A 16065-nucleotide genomic window follows, 5' to 3' on the forward strand; every position below is an offset into this window, starting at 1 on the left:
GATAGACAGAAGGATAGATAGATGACAGATCGCTGCATTTCCCACGGTCGGCAGTGAGTTCACATTACCGGCCGTGGGAAATGACCGGTAATTACCTCTGCTGTCTGCTGCATTCAGCCTGTGTCTGACAGTCGTGGCTGGATGTCAGCAGTGCAGGACGCCGGAGCCGGAGCTGTGTGGATTACGCCGGAGCTTTGTTTGGGAGGGGTTAATAAAATGGTGAACGAGGCTTGTTTGTTTTATTTAAAATAAAGGATTTTTCGGTGTCTGTGTTTTTTTCACTTTACTTACGGGTTGATCATGTCAGCTGTCACATAGACGCTGCCATGATCAAGCCTGGGGTTAATGGCGGTGGTCCCCCATCACCATTAACCCCTTGTATTACCTTGCCACCACTGCTACACGGTGGCAAGAAGAGCCGAGGACACGCCGGTATTGTCGCATATTGCATGCGACAGTGTCGGGGCAGCTGCGGCTGATATTCTCGGCTGCCGGAGGGGGAGTGAGGCGGGGGACATTATCCCTGCCCCTCTCCCTCCCCAGCCTGAGAATACCGGGCCGCCGCTGTGTGCTTACCTCGGCTGGACGGTAAATATACAGCGGAGCCCACGTTCTTTTTTTTCTATATTTCCGTTTTCTTTCTATGTGTGTTCTATGTGTCTGTGTCTATGTGTTCTATGTGTCTGTGATGTGTGTCTGTGATGTGTGTCTGTGTTCTGTCTGTGATGTGTGTGTGTGTGTTTACTCTCTGCACGGCTTCCTCTTCCTGTAATGACATCACTTCCCTGCAAAACCGCAAGCAAGTGATGCACATTACCGGAGGTAAACCGCGAAATACCGCAGGGAATAACGCAGGAAAACGCAGTGAACCACACAGAATTTGCTGCCTGCGTTATTCCCTGCGGGATTTCATGATTAACATTGAGTCAATGGAGGGAAATCCCACAGCGATGTGCGGAAAAGAAGTGACATGCACTTGTTTTTGCTGCGGGATTCCCGCAGCAAAACATGCAGCTGTCAAATTCCGCCCAGTGCGCACAGGATTTTTTTTCTCCATAGGATTTGCAGGTGATTCACTGCAGAGATGTTATGAACATTTTCTGCAGCGAAACATGCAGCAAATCCGCGGAAAATCCGCGGCAAAATCCGGTAAGTGCGCACATAGCCTAAAAGAGGATAAAGACAGTGCACTCACCTGGCCGGGTTGTGCCAGTCACAACCCCTTTGTTAGCGTGGATGAGCGCTTAGGTGGTTCTGCAGCGGCCCCGTTAAATTAGCTGTAAGGGAATTGATACCTGAAATGATAGGCCTGCCCGGGGGGTTATACAGATTTTTATGAGTTTTTGGGAGATGGTAAAAGAAAGCCATTGCTGGATTTTTTACTTGTAGGAATTTCTTTTCAGTTGAATTAAGTATACATGAATCAATTGCACTTTGGATCAAAGTTTTATAAGCTGTGATGGCAGCATTATAGTTATCATTGCTTACGACTTCATAATACAATGGATCAGAAAGGATCCTAAGTGCCTCGTTAATGTAATCCACCTTGTTTTGTACGACTATTCCCCCTCCCTTATCTGCTGCTCGAATGACGATGTTTCCATTAGTTTTAAGTTTGTTTAGAGCCTTTTTTTCTTTTTGTGACAGATTTTGTTTGAAGAATTTTTTCTGATTGACAGTTCTTTTTAAATCCATTAACACCAGGTCGCAAAAAGTCTTTAAAAAATGCCCCTGGCTCGCTATTGGGTAAAATTTAGATTTGGCTTTAACTGTGGTATGACAGTATGGACTTGACTCTGGGGTGGCGGTGGGAACAGTGTCACCTTTCAAGAGAAAATGTCTCTTGAGTGTCAGTTTCCTAATGTAATTTTGAACATCTAGAAAAAGATCAAAGTCCTTGGATCTAGATGATGGACAAAAAGATAAGCCTTTATTTAATACTTGAATTTCAAGTTTATCAAGGATATGATCAGATAGGTTAAAGATATTTCTATTTTTGGTGGTACCATTTATTTCCTGAAGATTATGGATGTGGGGATTTGTATTATTCTTTTGCTTTTTAGCTTTTCTCAGCAGGTCTTTCTCTCTTTTTTGTTGTAATTTAGATCCTGCTCTGACCCCTCTAAAGTGTTTTTTCTTTTTTTGGTTGACGATTTTAGGGCTAAAAAATCAGTCAAAATTCTATTTTATATATACTGAATCTCACATATACTAAATAGTATATCACAAACCTGAATCTTTCTATATTTATAGGTCTCATAAATATATACCTTTTTCTAATCCCTTAATTGTTCAGGTGTTTACCTGTGTTAGCTTTCAACACCAAGCTGTTTATATGGAGCATTGGTAGCTTAATAGCATATGAGAACACAGACACAAATCTATGGGTTTGAATCTGTCTTGGATACGGGAATTAACCCTCTTTTCCTCTGTCCATTGTTTTTACATATATATTTTCACATATAATTAAAACTTTTTCTTCTTTTTTTTTTTTTTTTTTCTTTATATATATAAAATAAATAAAATAAAATAAATAAAATACAAATAAAAACTTCTCCCTCTTTTTCATACACATTAAAAGACTTTTTTTCTAAAAATGAAACACAGACAAGCATTCATTCAAATAAAAATTTTTTTTATTCATTTTTCATTTTCTTTTTATCCTTTATTATTGTTTATTGCCTCTTATGCGAAATATCCTGAAATTTGTGTTGTATATGTTATGACATAGCCTTATTCCACGAGGCAATGAGTCATCGCCTAGGAACATATGTAATGATGATGTCATGATTGGTTGCTTTCACATTTTTATTTTTTTTCTTTTCTCTGTTTGCTGCTTCATAAGGATAAACCCTTTCTGTCTGTAAGATTCTTTTCCCTGAGGAAGGAGGCAGATGAGCCTCTGAAACGCGTAGGAATGATCTAAATAAAGAGAATAATTTGATTTATACATGCTCGTGGTTTTTAGCGCGGCATTAAACCCGTTTTCTCCAGTCCTTTATATCTAAAATTTGCACATACGATGGGGGCGGGTCACATCACATACGATATCATATGCGAAATTGAAAGGTGTAAAGCAGGCTTTACACTATATAGTTGTTGAGAGAGCATGGGATCACTAGATATTTAAATAAAGTATGTAAAAAACTTTTTGCAAAGTTTTACCTGTCCACATATACCAATCAATATAATGACACCATTCACAGTGCTAGCCATTACATTATATCAATTCAATAATCATGACATTCTTGGCCAATATGAACATGTGTATATGCAAGTATGCAAATGTAAAAAATATGTAAATGAATAAATCAAGAAAAAACAGAAAAGGCAAAAAATACAAAATGACGAGGAAACCCCCTGGGATATTCCTTAGTAATAATACAGGAGATCTGTTTTATAATTCAGTTTCAAAGGTGCACTGTTCTACATACGTAAAATCCAGTATGCCTCCCGAGCCCGTAATAGAGACATAGATACATCCAGTCACCACCTCGTGTCGGACACTTAGCCATTTCTATAGCAGATAAAGATAAGTTCTCAGTGTTCCCATGACATTTCTCAAGAAAGTGTCTTGACAATCCTGATAGCGATCTGTTTACTGTGTTAGGACTGATTTTCACTTTATTGATGTCTTCAGAAAGTCTAACTTTTAGCTTACAATTCCTACTTCGAATATATTGTAACCTACATGTATGGAAAGTGGCTATATACACAAGATTTGTATAATTACAATTGATAAAGGACTTTATTTTGTGACTTAATCCTGTGCTATATGATGTGACTATGTCTCCTTTTTGTATATACAGTATTTGCAGAAGGAACACCGTGGTAAGCCATACTGGTAACAGCCCTGAATCTGTAGCCAGATGCAACGATCCCTAGATCTACCTACACCAATGTAAAGACCTAGTGAGAGTAGTCTGGAAAGGGATCTTGCGTTCTTAAGGATAAATAATTTTCCTTTGCTGAAGATATTGTCCAGTTTTGGATCCTGAGACAATAAAGGCAGATTTTTCTTGAAAATTGTTACAGTCTTTGGATATTCTTGCTAAAACGTAGTGGAAAAAATGGCAGGTGTTTCCGAATGTGTGCAATGTGTTTTTTTAATTTTTATTATACAAGCGGGCATGGTTTGTCTGAGAGGGGGCTATGGCTAGTGCACGATTAATACAGCTGTTTGAATAGCCCCTATCCTTTAGTCACATTTTTATATCCTCATAAGCTATATTGAAATGCTTATCTAAGTAGGCCCATCTGGCACATATAAATTCACATATAGGCAAATTATTTGGGACATGATGGGGATGACAACTGGAGGCATGTAACAATGTTGCTTGAGATCAGATTCCTATACATCTTTATACTGATTCTCCCAGATGAAGCATTACCTATGTGGCGCCCTGGACTAGCCAGGTAGCCACAGACAAAACACACACACACACCCACCCCAGGACAGTAACATTAGTCATACACAAATCCCTTGTTGCCTCCCTCTAGGGTCTGATGTCCAAACCAGGTGTGGCGGAGCCAAGCAGTTGGCCCCGCCCACCGAGGAGTTCACAGACCTGGAGGCGGGAAAGCAGTCAGATACAGTCGCGAGGAGTTGGAGTTCAGGAGGTGCAAGTGAGAGGTCACGTACTGCGAGTGTCTGGGTTGGAGCCCAGGCACTGAGAGCAAGGTTGGCAGACGGTGGTGACCGTCTGCAGGACTTGGTGGAACTCCGCAGAGCCATAAGGACCGGGGCTGGGCGGTGGCCCATCGGTACCGGACCGAGGAATGGAGTGAAGCTAAGCACACCCAGGCAGGGCCATTGGACCCCGACCAGGCTTGGAGCCGCCAACAATAGTCAAATCCAAATGTGACAGGAACCCCTGGGGTTCCCTAACAACCAAGTCCCGATTGAAGGCAACCGCTCACACCTTGAGGACATACAGCCACCACCACCGGCTAGAAGTCCAAGGGCCAGCGCCTATGGGCAAAACGGGCTCCTCCGGTATCTATACACCGGGGAGCAGACTACCATTGGGAAACCATTGGAGTCAACAGAGTACACAAAGGTGCAGGGAGAGACATCCACCATCACCTGTCCGGGGAGAGACACTGCAGCCAGCTGCGGGACCCATCTATCCAGCCGTTTGGTTTACCTGAGACTTTGTGCATCTCTTGCTGAGTGAATACACCCGTGCCATCTGTCACCGTGTCGTGCTGTCCCTGCAACCCTGCACCTCACTGACCCTGCCTCTCCGTCACACCACCGGGCCCCGGGACCACCAACCCCTACCCACGGAGGGGGAAAACAACATCCCAGCTGTTTCCTACCATCGCTCCGGGATCCCCGTCACCAGCAGCGGTGGTGCCCATCTTCACCACAACCCGTGGGTGGCGTCACGGACTAAATCCCCAAACAAACCACCCCCTTTTCACTCACGGGCGAGGAGCGCCGCTCGAGTCCCTGGATCCGGCCCACCGCTCAAGCCACCGAGCAGCAGCAGCAGCGCCAGACCCAAGCGTTAGCGAGCGCAGCGCCCCGCAGCCCGCGACACCTATAACAAATTTGACTAAAAAGGACGTGCTGATGGACTTCTTTTTGGATATAAATTGTAATCTCTTATCATTATTATTTAAATATAAAAAAAAAAGAATCCTGATGAATGCTCTCATCACATATGAATATCAGATTATCGATGTATCGTCCCACCCATAAAATTTGGTCACTAAACGGATTATTAGGAGAAAGCAGAAATTCATGCTCCCAATTCACCATATAAATATTTTCTAAGGCTGGTGAGCATTTGCTGCCCATAGGTTAACCTACAATTTCCCCCAAAAATTGATTGCTGAACATAAAACAGTTGTGGGATGACAAAAAATGTAAAAGATAAAATTAATGTATTCAGGCCATGAGGATACAAGGAAAATATATTTAAACTCATATCACAAAGAACCTTCAGAGTATCCTTGAGACTCGCCGATGTGTTGTTCCTCACAGTTAGTTTGCTGATTGGCAATTTGTGAGACGGTGCAAAGAAGTGTAGTTGGAGTGGCACCTCTGAGGAATGAACTGTGTGTGATGTTGAGATGCAGGAAGAGGAGGAGAGGCTGCTTGATGCACTGCCTGTCCACTCCAGCATCTGCTGTTTATCAGCCTCATTTCAAAGTTGAAGCTATGTGCGGCTTACCAAAGAAATCTAGTGGAGTAAGCAGTCCAGTAACAGAAATTTTCCTCATTTCTATTGGGATAGCATGAGCCACTGTTTGCTGACTAGACTTTTGACTAACAGATCTTCCCACACGTACACATCCAACACCCCAAATATTCCCCCTTCCACGACAATTTTTTTGTTTAGTAACCGTATGCTCACACCTGTCAGAAACCTGACACAAAAGTTAAATTATTTATTTCCTGCCTGAGTTGGAAATATTGTGAAGGCACTAAAAAGTACCACTACTTACAAATGCGGTTCACTGCGTAATTTGGAACAGACTCAGAAAAGTGCCAAGAAGACCTTTTTAGGTTGTTCAATAGCAAATCTTCCGTAGCCACCGTTAACAATACCTATAAATGTATTTCACGTCGGAATTTTGAGCAGGTACTTAAAGTTGCCAAGAACCACTTTTTAGATACTTCGCTAGCAACTTTCTTAGGCCAGGCATTAGCAAATAACAATACCTTTAACTGTGTTTGCAGAAATTTGAGCAGGCAATTAAAATTGCCAAGAAAAACCTTTTAAGTACTTTCCCAGCAACTTTTTTAGGCCAGGCAATAATAAGTAACAATACTAATAACTGTGTTTGCATAATTTTGAACAAGCAATTAAAATTTCCAAGAAACACTTTTTAGATACTTCCCAAGCAACTTTTTTAGGTTAGGCACCAATAAGTAACAATACCTATAAATGTGGTTGGACTGCCTAATTTGGAGCAGGCAGCAATACATAGCAATACCTTTTCAGATGCTCCCCTGAAAACGCTTTAGCAGGCACTACAAGTACCAATCCCTATTTCTATCATAAAATGTGCCAATTTGTAGCACACACATACTTTTCCCTATGCTGCACATCCCTATTCTAAACTATCGCTCACTATCTATCTCAACTACATAGCATTAAACCCCTAGCTAAGCTCACCTACACTGCACAACCCTAGTCTAAACTATTGTTCTTCTATCTATCTCAACTAACTCAAGTACCTAGCATTAAACCCCTAGCTAAGCTAACTGTCTAGCAGCACCCGCGGGAACACTGGCGCCAGCACCTTCCCTAACGTTCCACATTCACAAAATGGTGCAGACGCAACATGTCTGCATTTTATATACAGACGAACCTGTCACTTAGGCATACAATCACAGGAGCCCTTATGGCTGAACCTTGTGGATGTTTGCTGCCACCAGGAATGGCTGCAGGAATATCCGCAAATAAAGTTAAGAAAAAAAATAGTGCTCCGCCAAAAGCCTTCTCCCGGTCAAGAGTCCCCACCTCCTCCACTGAATATGTACATCCCCACATCAGACAGCACAACATTCCTATACAAAAGCAGAAATTGATATTACAAAAGCATTTTTGGAAATGCAGCCAGTGTTCGGGGGCATAAAACCCAACAAAACAGAAGTTCTCCGACTTTTGGGGATAGTGCTCGGGGTTACCCAGCCCAAACGAGCAATCTAAGACTCGTACCGAATTTGAAATTGGCAAACCTTTACTAAACAGGTTTGCTCATCTCTACTGGTTATCACAAATAGAGGCTGAAACTGTGCTATATACATTATATAGGAGGCTGAGACTACAACAAACACTAAAAACACTCTATCTCTGGATTCACCGGATCCTGAAGATGAGGGAAGCTGAAATGCGGCAGTGTGTCCATTGATGGCACGCAGAGGATCAGTTTCCATTTTCCTGCTATGGACAGAGCAGATGTGAACTCTGTTCACAGAAAAACATCCTGACAATGGTACTGATCAGTGTCAGACATGATAACGTCTCTGTGTGGACCATAGTAGCGTCTTGAGTATGTGCACATGCACATTGCCTGTACTTTTAGGGTAGGCAGCTGAAAAGGAGGGTTGGTGGCCCACTTTATAGTTCAGGGCTGTGGCCTAGTGAGCATCTGCCCAGTGTGGCCGATTCCAAATCCGGACCTGCAGTCAACACATCATGGATCCCATAATGAACCCCATCATTCCAAGAGAATAAATTGTGTTAAAATAGGGCTTGTCCTGACAAAGTTTGGGACCTGTGATGTTTTTCTTTCTTAAAACCAAGTCATTACCATGATTTAAGTATTTTTCTTCTATAAACCTTCTATTTCTTTGGTAATGATAGTTTGCTGTACTTTTATTTATTAACGCAAATGCAAATATATATATATATTGTAACATATCTTGTTTTCTTTTGTATGTCTTTTAATGTGTCTCTGCAGCATGTTTTATTTCTCAAAACAATTATTTAAAATAAGGCATTTTATTGGAAGATGCTCTTAAGTAGCTAATTCAGGAGTGGACAAGTTGCCTGTGTAGTAAGGCTAATCATAAGGATAAGGAGTGGACAAGTTGCCTGTGTAGTAAGGCCAAGCAAAAGGATAAGGAGTGGACAAGTTGCCTGTGTAGTAAGGCCAATCATAAGAATCATAAGGAAGGGCCCTATCTCTCTTAGGCCCCCTTCACACGTCAGTGATTCTGGTACATACAGTTAGGTTCAGAAATATTTGGACAGTGACACAATTTTCGCGAGTTGGGCTCTGCATGCCACCACATTGGATTTGAAATTAAATCTCTACAACAGAATTCAAGTGCAGATTGTAATGTTTAATTTGAAGGTTTGAACAAAAATATCTGATAGAAATTGTAGGAATTGTACACATTTCTTTTCAAACACTCCACATTTTAGGAGGTCAAAAGTAATTGGACAAATAAACCAAACCCAAACAAAATATTTTTATTTTCAATATTTTGTTGCAAATCCTTTGGAGGCAATCACTGCCTTAAGTCTGGAACCCATGGACATCACCAAACGCTGGGTTTCCTCCTTCTTAATGCTTTGCCAGGCCTTTACAGCCGCAGCCTTCAGGTCTTGCTTGTTTGTGGGTCTTTCCGTCTTAAGTCTGGATTTGAGCAAGTGAAATGCATGCTCAATTGGGTTAAGATCTGGTGATTGACTTGGCCATTGCAGAATGTTCCACTTTTTTGCACTCATGAACTCCTGGGTAGCTTTGGCTGTATGCTTGGGGTCATTGTCCATCTGTACTATGAAGCGCCGTCCGATCAACTTTGCGGCATTTGGCTGAATCTGGGCTGAAAGTATATCCCGGTACACTTCAGAATTCATCCGGCTACTCTTGTCTGCTGTTATGTCATCAATAAACACAAGTGACCCAGTGCCATTGAAAGCCATGTATGCCCATGCCATCACGTTGCCTCCACCATGTTTTACAGAGGATGTGGTGTGCCTTGGATCATGTGCCGTTCCCTTTCTTCTCCAAACTTTTTTCTTCCCATCATTCTGGTACAGGTTGATCTTTGTCTCATCTGTCCATAGAATACTTTTCCAGAACTGAGCTGGCTTCATGAGGTGTTTTTCAGCAAATTTAACTCTGGCCTGTCTATTTTTGGAATTGATGAATGGTTTGCATCTAGATGTGAACCCTTTGTATTTACTTTCATGGAGTCTTCTCTTTACTGTTGACTTAGAGACAGATACACCTACTTCACTGAGAGTGTTCTGGACTTCAGTTGATGTTGTGAACGGGTTCTTCTTCACTAAAGAAAGTATGCGGCGATCATCCACCACTGTTGTCATCCGTGACGCCCAGGCCCTTTTGAGTTCCCAAGCTCACCAGTCAATTCCTTTTTTCTCAGAATGTACCCGACTGTTGATTTTGCTACTCCAAGCATGTCTGCTATCTCTCTGATGGATTTTTTCTTTTTTTTCAGCCTCAGGATGTTCTGCTTCACCTCAATTGAGAGTTCCTTAGACCGCATGTTGTCTGGTCACAGCAACAGCTTCCAAATGCAAAACCACACACCTGTAATCAACCCCAGACCTTTTAACTACTTCATTGATTACAGGTTAATGAGGGAGACGCCTTCAGAGTTAATTGCAGCCCTTAGAGTCCCTTGTCCAATTACTTTTGGTCCCTTGAAAAAGAGGAGGCTATGCATTACAGAGCTATGATTCCTAAACCCTTTCTCCGATTTGGATATGAAAACTCTCATATTGCAGCTGGGAGTGTGCACTTTCAGCCCATATTATATATATAATTGTATTTCTTAACATGTTTTTGTAAACAGCTAAAATAACAAAACTTGTATCACTGTCCAAATATTTCTGGCCCTGACTGTATGTTGATGTTTTTACACGTACCAGAATCACGGGCATATGCAGACCCATTAAAATAAATGAATCTGCGCACATGACATTTCCAGGAGGGATTTTCCGGTCGTTGATTCCTATATTATTCCCAATTACCCTTAGCCGTTATCAATAATATACGGACACTGCTTGCGACTTGGTAGAAATGGTCACAGCAGCCCTTTATTGCCTTTTGTTTACACATGTTCGGGTAGCTGGACCAATCACTGAGTCATAAAAGAAAATTTCAGACCTAAAACATAACTTTTACTAATCCATATAATAAAATGAACAATAGTTCATAAAAGGTTAAAACCACGGTTCACAATCGTCTCAAAAATTGGACGACCAACCGGACCAAAGTATAGAACTACTGAGATCCTAAGCAGCACATTCAGCCTCAGCTGGTTTGCACATCCGTGTACCAGTCTATCAGCACAGATTAGACACAGATATATATTTGTGCTGGCATACGTGCTAAAACCACCTGAGGTATAAACACAGATAAGTTGTCATATTGGAACCCCCATCAGGGGAACTCACACTGTGTATATTAGTCGGCAGATATTTATAGAGGAATTTAAGAATGAATATATATATATTCCTCTCTAAACAGCAATGGTCTTACCAAGTTCCAGATTTTATGGCAGGCATTAGTTGTCGGATTACCAACTCATACACGGGGGGCTGTTTCTCAGCACGTCAAGTCCCATATAGTTGGATAGCCGCAGTCAGGCAATTTAAACGGTTCCCACTCCCAACGTTTCAATGTGGATCATCAGGGGAGTCCAGGTGGGATATCAGCAGTGGACGTCACTGAAACAACGCTTCTTTCGTGACCCTCCACAATGCCCGATTCACGCATCCAGGCGCGTGTATAGCCTAATTCAAGCTTGATAGTGCTGATAGACTGGTACACGGATGTGCAAACCAGCTGAGGCTGAATGTGCTGCTTAGGATCTCAGTAGTTCTATACTTTGGTCCGGTTGGTCGTCCAATTTTTGAGACGATTGTGAACCGTGGTTTTAACCTTTTATGAACTATTGTTCATTTTATTATATGGATTAGTAAAAGTTATGTTTTAGGTCTGAAATTTTCTTTTATGACTCAGTGATTGGTCCAGCTACCCGAACAATTGTATATTTTGGATCTTTATTGTATATTGCTACTTTCCCTTTTGTTTACACACTAACACAAGGGGGACGCCGTCCAACGGGAGTCCCCAACATTTAAAATTAGGTGATACCATAATAATAATAATGCAGTACGTAATACAATACGTAACCCTGGGTAGACCCGATCCAGAAACCACCTTCTACCTCCAAAACATGATCCCTGGCTGCAACACACACCGGGCCGGAGATGAGGTATTAATCACCTGCGGATCAATAGCCCCACCTTGCAGGACCCATGCTTACAAGATCCCTGTAACCGGAGCCACTATATCCTACAAGTGACTCTCCAATCAAATAACATTATCCGTTAAACGGTCTCAGGACCAGACCTACCCCCACCATAAGTCCAGTCCAGAAGCCATACTCCATCACCAGAAAAAACAATCCCTGGCTGCAACACACCGACCCAGAGATACAAGGCATTAATCACCTATGGATCAATACCCCAACCTTACAGGACCCCATGCCTGCAAGATCCCTGTAACCAAAGCCACTATATCCCACAAGTGACTCTTCAATCAAACAACCTTATCCATTAATCCGCCTCTGGACCAAACCTACTCCTGACGTAAATCCGGTTCAGAAGAAGCCATATTCCACCACCAGAACACAATACCTGGCCGCAACACACCGACCCAGAGATAGGAGGCATTAATCACCTACGGATTAAACCCCCAAGTGGCATCAATTATCAATTGTGCCTCCAACCCTACACCTTACTCTTTACCTCCAACCCAATATCATCTCCGGCCGCAACCACCAGCCCAGAGATATGAAGCATCAATCACCTACGGATCAATCCCCATGTGCATAACAGTAACTGTGAACTCAAAACCTTAAAGCCCGTTAGCGACTTTAATCTAACAACATCCCCCGGCCGCAACCACCAGCCCAGAGATAAGAGGTATTTATCACCTACGGATTAAAACCCCCAAGTCTTGCAGAAACCCCATGCCTGCACTGCACTGGGATCTAGAACCATAAACCCAACCAGTGGCTCCTCCTACGATTACCATTTCGCCAAAATAGATCACTGACCATAACAATGGTCCCATATATAAATGAGGTAATAGTCACCAAACAGTAATACCCTTACCCAAACCAAAAAACTCCCGTGCTTTCAATTACCTGTCACCTGGACCACTGTAGCCACCTGTGACTCCCCTGCGACTCCCCTGCAACCAAGAACTCCTTAATATAACCCTTGGCAACAACACTGACCCATATATGAGGCATTGATCACCAACAGAGCAATACCTTCACCCTGCAGACAACCTTGTACCTGCAAGTCACCAGTAATCGGGGCCACTCTACCTTCCTCAGTGGCTCTCCATCCAAACACCAGTAACAATTAGAGCTCCTATGGACCAGACCTACCTCCGCTGCTGTGACAAAGGACTTAATCCCCATTATTTATGCTGACCATTCACATATACATCATATACATATACATATATTCCCACATTACCACACCTCTTATTCACCTGTTGCGGGCGGGGAGGGCGCTGCGCTCACAACGCTCGGGTCCGACGCTGATGCTGCTGCTCGGTGGCTCGAGCGGTGGGCCGGATCCGGGGACTCGAGCGGCGCTCCTCGCCCGTGAGTGAAAGGGATGGTTTGGTTTGGGGATGTAGTCCGTGACGCCACCCACGGTTTGTGATGATAATGGGACACCACCGCTGCTCTGGACAGGGATCCTGGGAGCGATGACAGGGAGCAGCTGAGGTGTTTCTCTCCCCTCCGTGGGTAGGGGGTTTGGTGGTCCCGGGGCCCGGTGATAGCGACTGGAGGGTGGATGGCAGGAGTTGGGGAGGTGCAGGGTCGCGGGGGCAGCGCAGTGCCAGACGGCACGGTGGTACTCACTCAGCCAGTAACGTACACGGAGTCTCTGGTAAAACAAATGCCTGGATGGACGGGTCCCACAGACGGCTGCGGTGGTCACTCCCGGTAGGTTGGCGGTGACTGTCTCTCCTGGCACCTTTGATGTGTTTTTGGCCCCGATTGCTTCCGCTCCCCAGCGGTGTATTTGCCAGAGGAGCCCCTTTTGCCCGCAGGCTCTGGCCCTGGGAACTCTAATTGTGGCGGTAGCTGTATTTCCCTTCATGGTTGAGCGGTTGCCTTCAGTCGGGTCTTTACTGCTGGGAAACCCCGGAGGTTCTCGTCGCTGACGGATTTGACCAGTTTAACGGTGACTCCAAGCCTGGTCGGGGTCCGTAGGCCCTGCCGAATGGTGCTGGCTTCTCTTCGCTCCCCGGTCCGGTACCGGCAGGCCACCGCCCGTCCCCGGTCCTTACGGTTGTGCATCAATGGGCCTCGCCTGCAGGCGGTCACCACCGTCTGCCAACCTTGCTGTTTGTGCCCGGGCCACGTGCCCGGACATGGTCAGACTGCTCCTTTACCACTTCACTCCTTCATTCTCACTGTCCCTCACCGTTCTCTCTCCTTTTCCCGCCTCCAGGACTGTGAACTCCTCGGTGGGTGGAGCCAACCACCTGGCTCCGCCCCACCTGGTGTGGACATCAGCCCCTGGAGGGAGGCAACAAGGATTTGTGTTTGACTCTGATGTTCCTAACCGGGGTGTGGGGTGTGGTGTTGCTGTATCTGTGACGTCCTGGCTTGTCCAGGGCGCCACACACCACTTACAAGAATCCCCAAATGACAATATACATCACAATCCACAAAGAAATATTCTCTCTTTTCTTTTCCTCTTGTTTGCTCTTTTATTTTTTATATATATACACAAGACACTTTCTCCACTCCTTTCTTCTCTCTTTCTTTTTTTTTTTTTTTTAACATACTGCCTCTTTTAAAATTGATTAATTATACATGCATATAAACACAACAATAATAACAATACACAATAGAAGGGAGGGTGGGTGGGAAGCTGTCATCCAGGAAGTGCAAGAGGAGGTAATTGACCCCCTCCTTTTATTATATACACCATGAAGCTCCCCCCTTTCCTACCACCGCACTCCACCCCCTAACCAATCACCTTCTTTTTCCTCATTCCTATACTAACCATCACCATTTAAACCTATCAACTCCCTGCCCTCCAGACTGTCATGTCTCCCCTACACCCTATGGGTTCCATGGCTTTCTTGACATTTCCAGGAGGGATTTTCCGGTCGTTGATTCCTATATTATTCCCAATTACCCTTACCCGTTATCAGTGGTGGGATTCAAATTTTTAACAACAGGTTCTCTGTAAACACCGCCCATTTGAAAACCACACCCATTATGTAACCACACCCATTTTGTTAGCTACACCCATTTTCATGCACTTTCCTCAACCAAAAAATACAAGTAATTTAAAGTATAATCTCTTTCCTCTTCTTCCCTTCCTATACCGTCACTCTCCTGTCCAGCACCAGTTGTTCCAGTCACTGTCACTCTTATTATATTAAACAGTTTTTCTACAGTTTTAAAAAATTACTAAAGGAGCCCTGCTAAAATTGGAACGGATGACCTTCCCCATACAGATCTCTTCCCATGTGGCCTCTTTCCCCCTGCAGATCCTATCCCATGTGGTCTCTTGTCCCCTGCAGATTCCATCCCATGTGGTGTCTTGCCCCCTGCAGATCCCATCCCATGTGGCCTCTTGCCCCCTGCAGATCCCATCCCATGTGGCCTCTTGCTCCCTGCAGATCCCATCCCATTATGGCCTCTTTCCCCAGTAGATCCCATCTCATGGGATCTCTTTCGCCTGCAGATCCCATCCCATTATCGCCTCTTTCCCCAAAAGATCCCATCCCATTATGGCCCCTTTCCCCAGCAGATCCCATCCCATTATGGCTCCTTTCCCCTGCAGATCCCATCCCATTATGGCCTCTTTCCCTTGCAGATCCCATCCCATTATGGCCCTTTTCCCCTGCAAATCCCATCCCATTATGGCCCCTTTACCCCTGCAGATCCCATCCCATTATGGCCCCTTTCTCCCTGCAGATCCCATCCCATTATGGCCCCTTTCCCCCTGCAGATCCCATCCCATTATGGCCACTTTCCGCCTGCAGATCCCATCCCATTATGGCCACTTTCCCCCTGCAGATCCCATCCCATTATGGCCCCTTTACCCCTGCAGATCCCATCCCATTATGGCCTCTTTCCCCCTGCAGATCCGATCCCATTATGGCCCCTTTCTCTATGCAAATACTATCCTTTTATGGCCTCCTCTCCCCATATAGCCACATATAGCTCCCCTCTTATGTGGCCCCTCTCCCCATATAGCCACATATAGCTCCCCTCTTATGCAGCCCCTCTCCCTATATAGCACTCCCCTCTTATGTGGCCCATCTCCCCATATAGCCACATATAGCTCCCCTCTTATGTGGCCCCTCTCCCCATATAGCCACATATAGCTCCCCTCTTATGTGGCCCCTCTCCCCATATAACCACATATAGCTCCCCTCTTATGTGGTCCCTCTCCCCATATAGCCACATATAGCTCCCCTCTTATGTGGCCCCTCTCCCCATATAGCCACATATAGCTCCCCTCTTATGCGGTTCCTCTCCCCATATAGCGCTCCCCTTCTTATGCGGCTCCT

This window comes from Anomaloglossus baeobatrachus, chromosome 2, assembly GCF_048569485.1.
Source record: "Anomaloglossus baeobatrachus isolate aAnoBae1 chromosome 2, aAnoBae1.hap1, whole genome shotgun sequence".
Lineage (NCBI taxonomy): Eukaryota > Metazoa > Chordata > Amphibia > Anura > Aromobatidae > Anomaloglossus > Anomaloglossus baeobatrachus.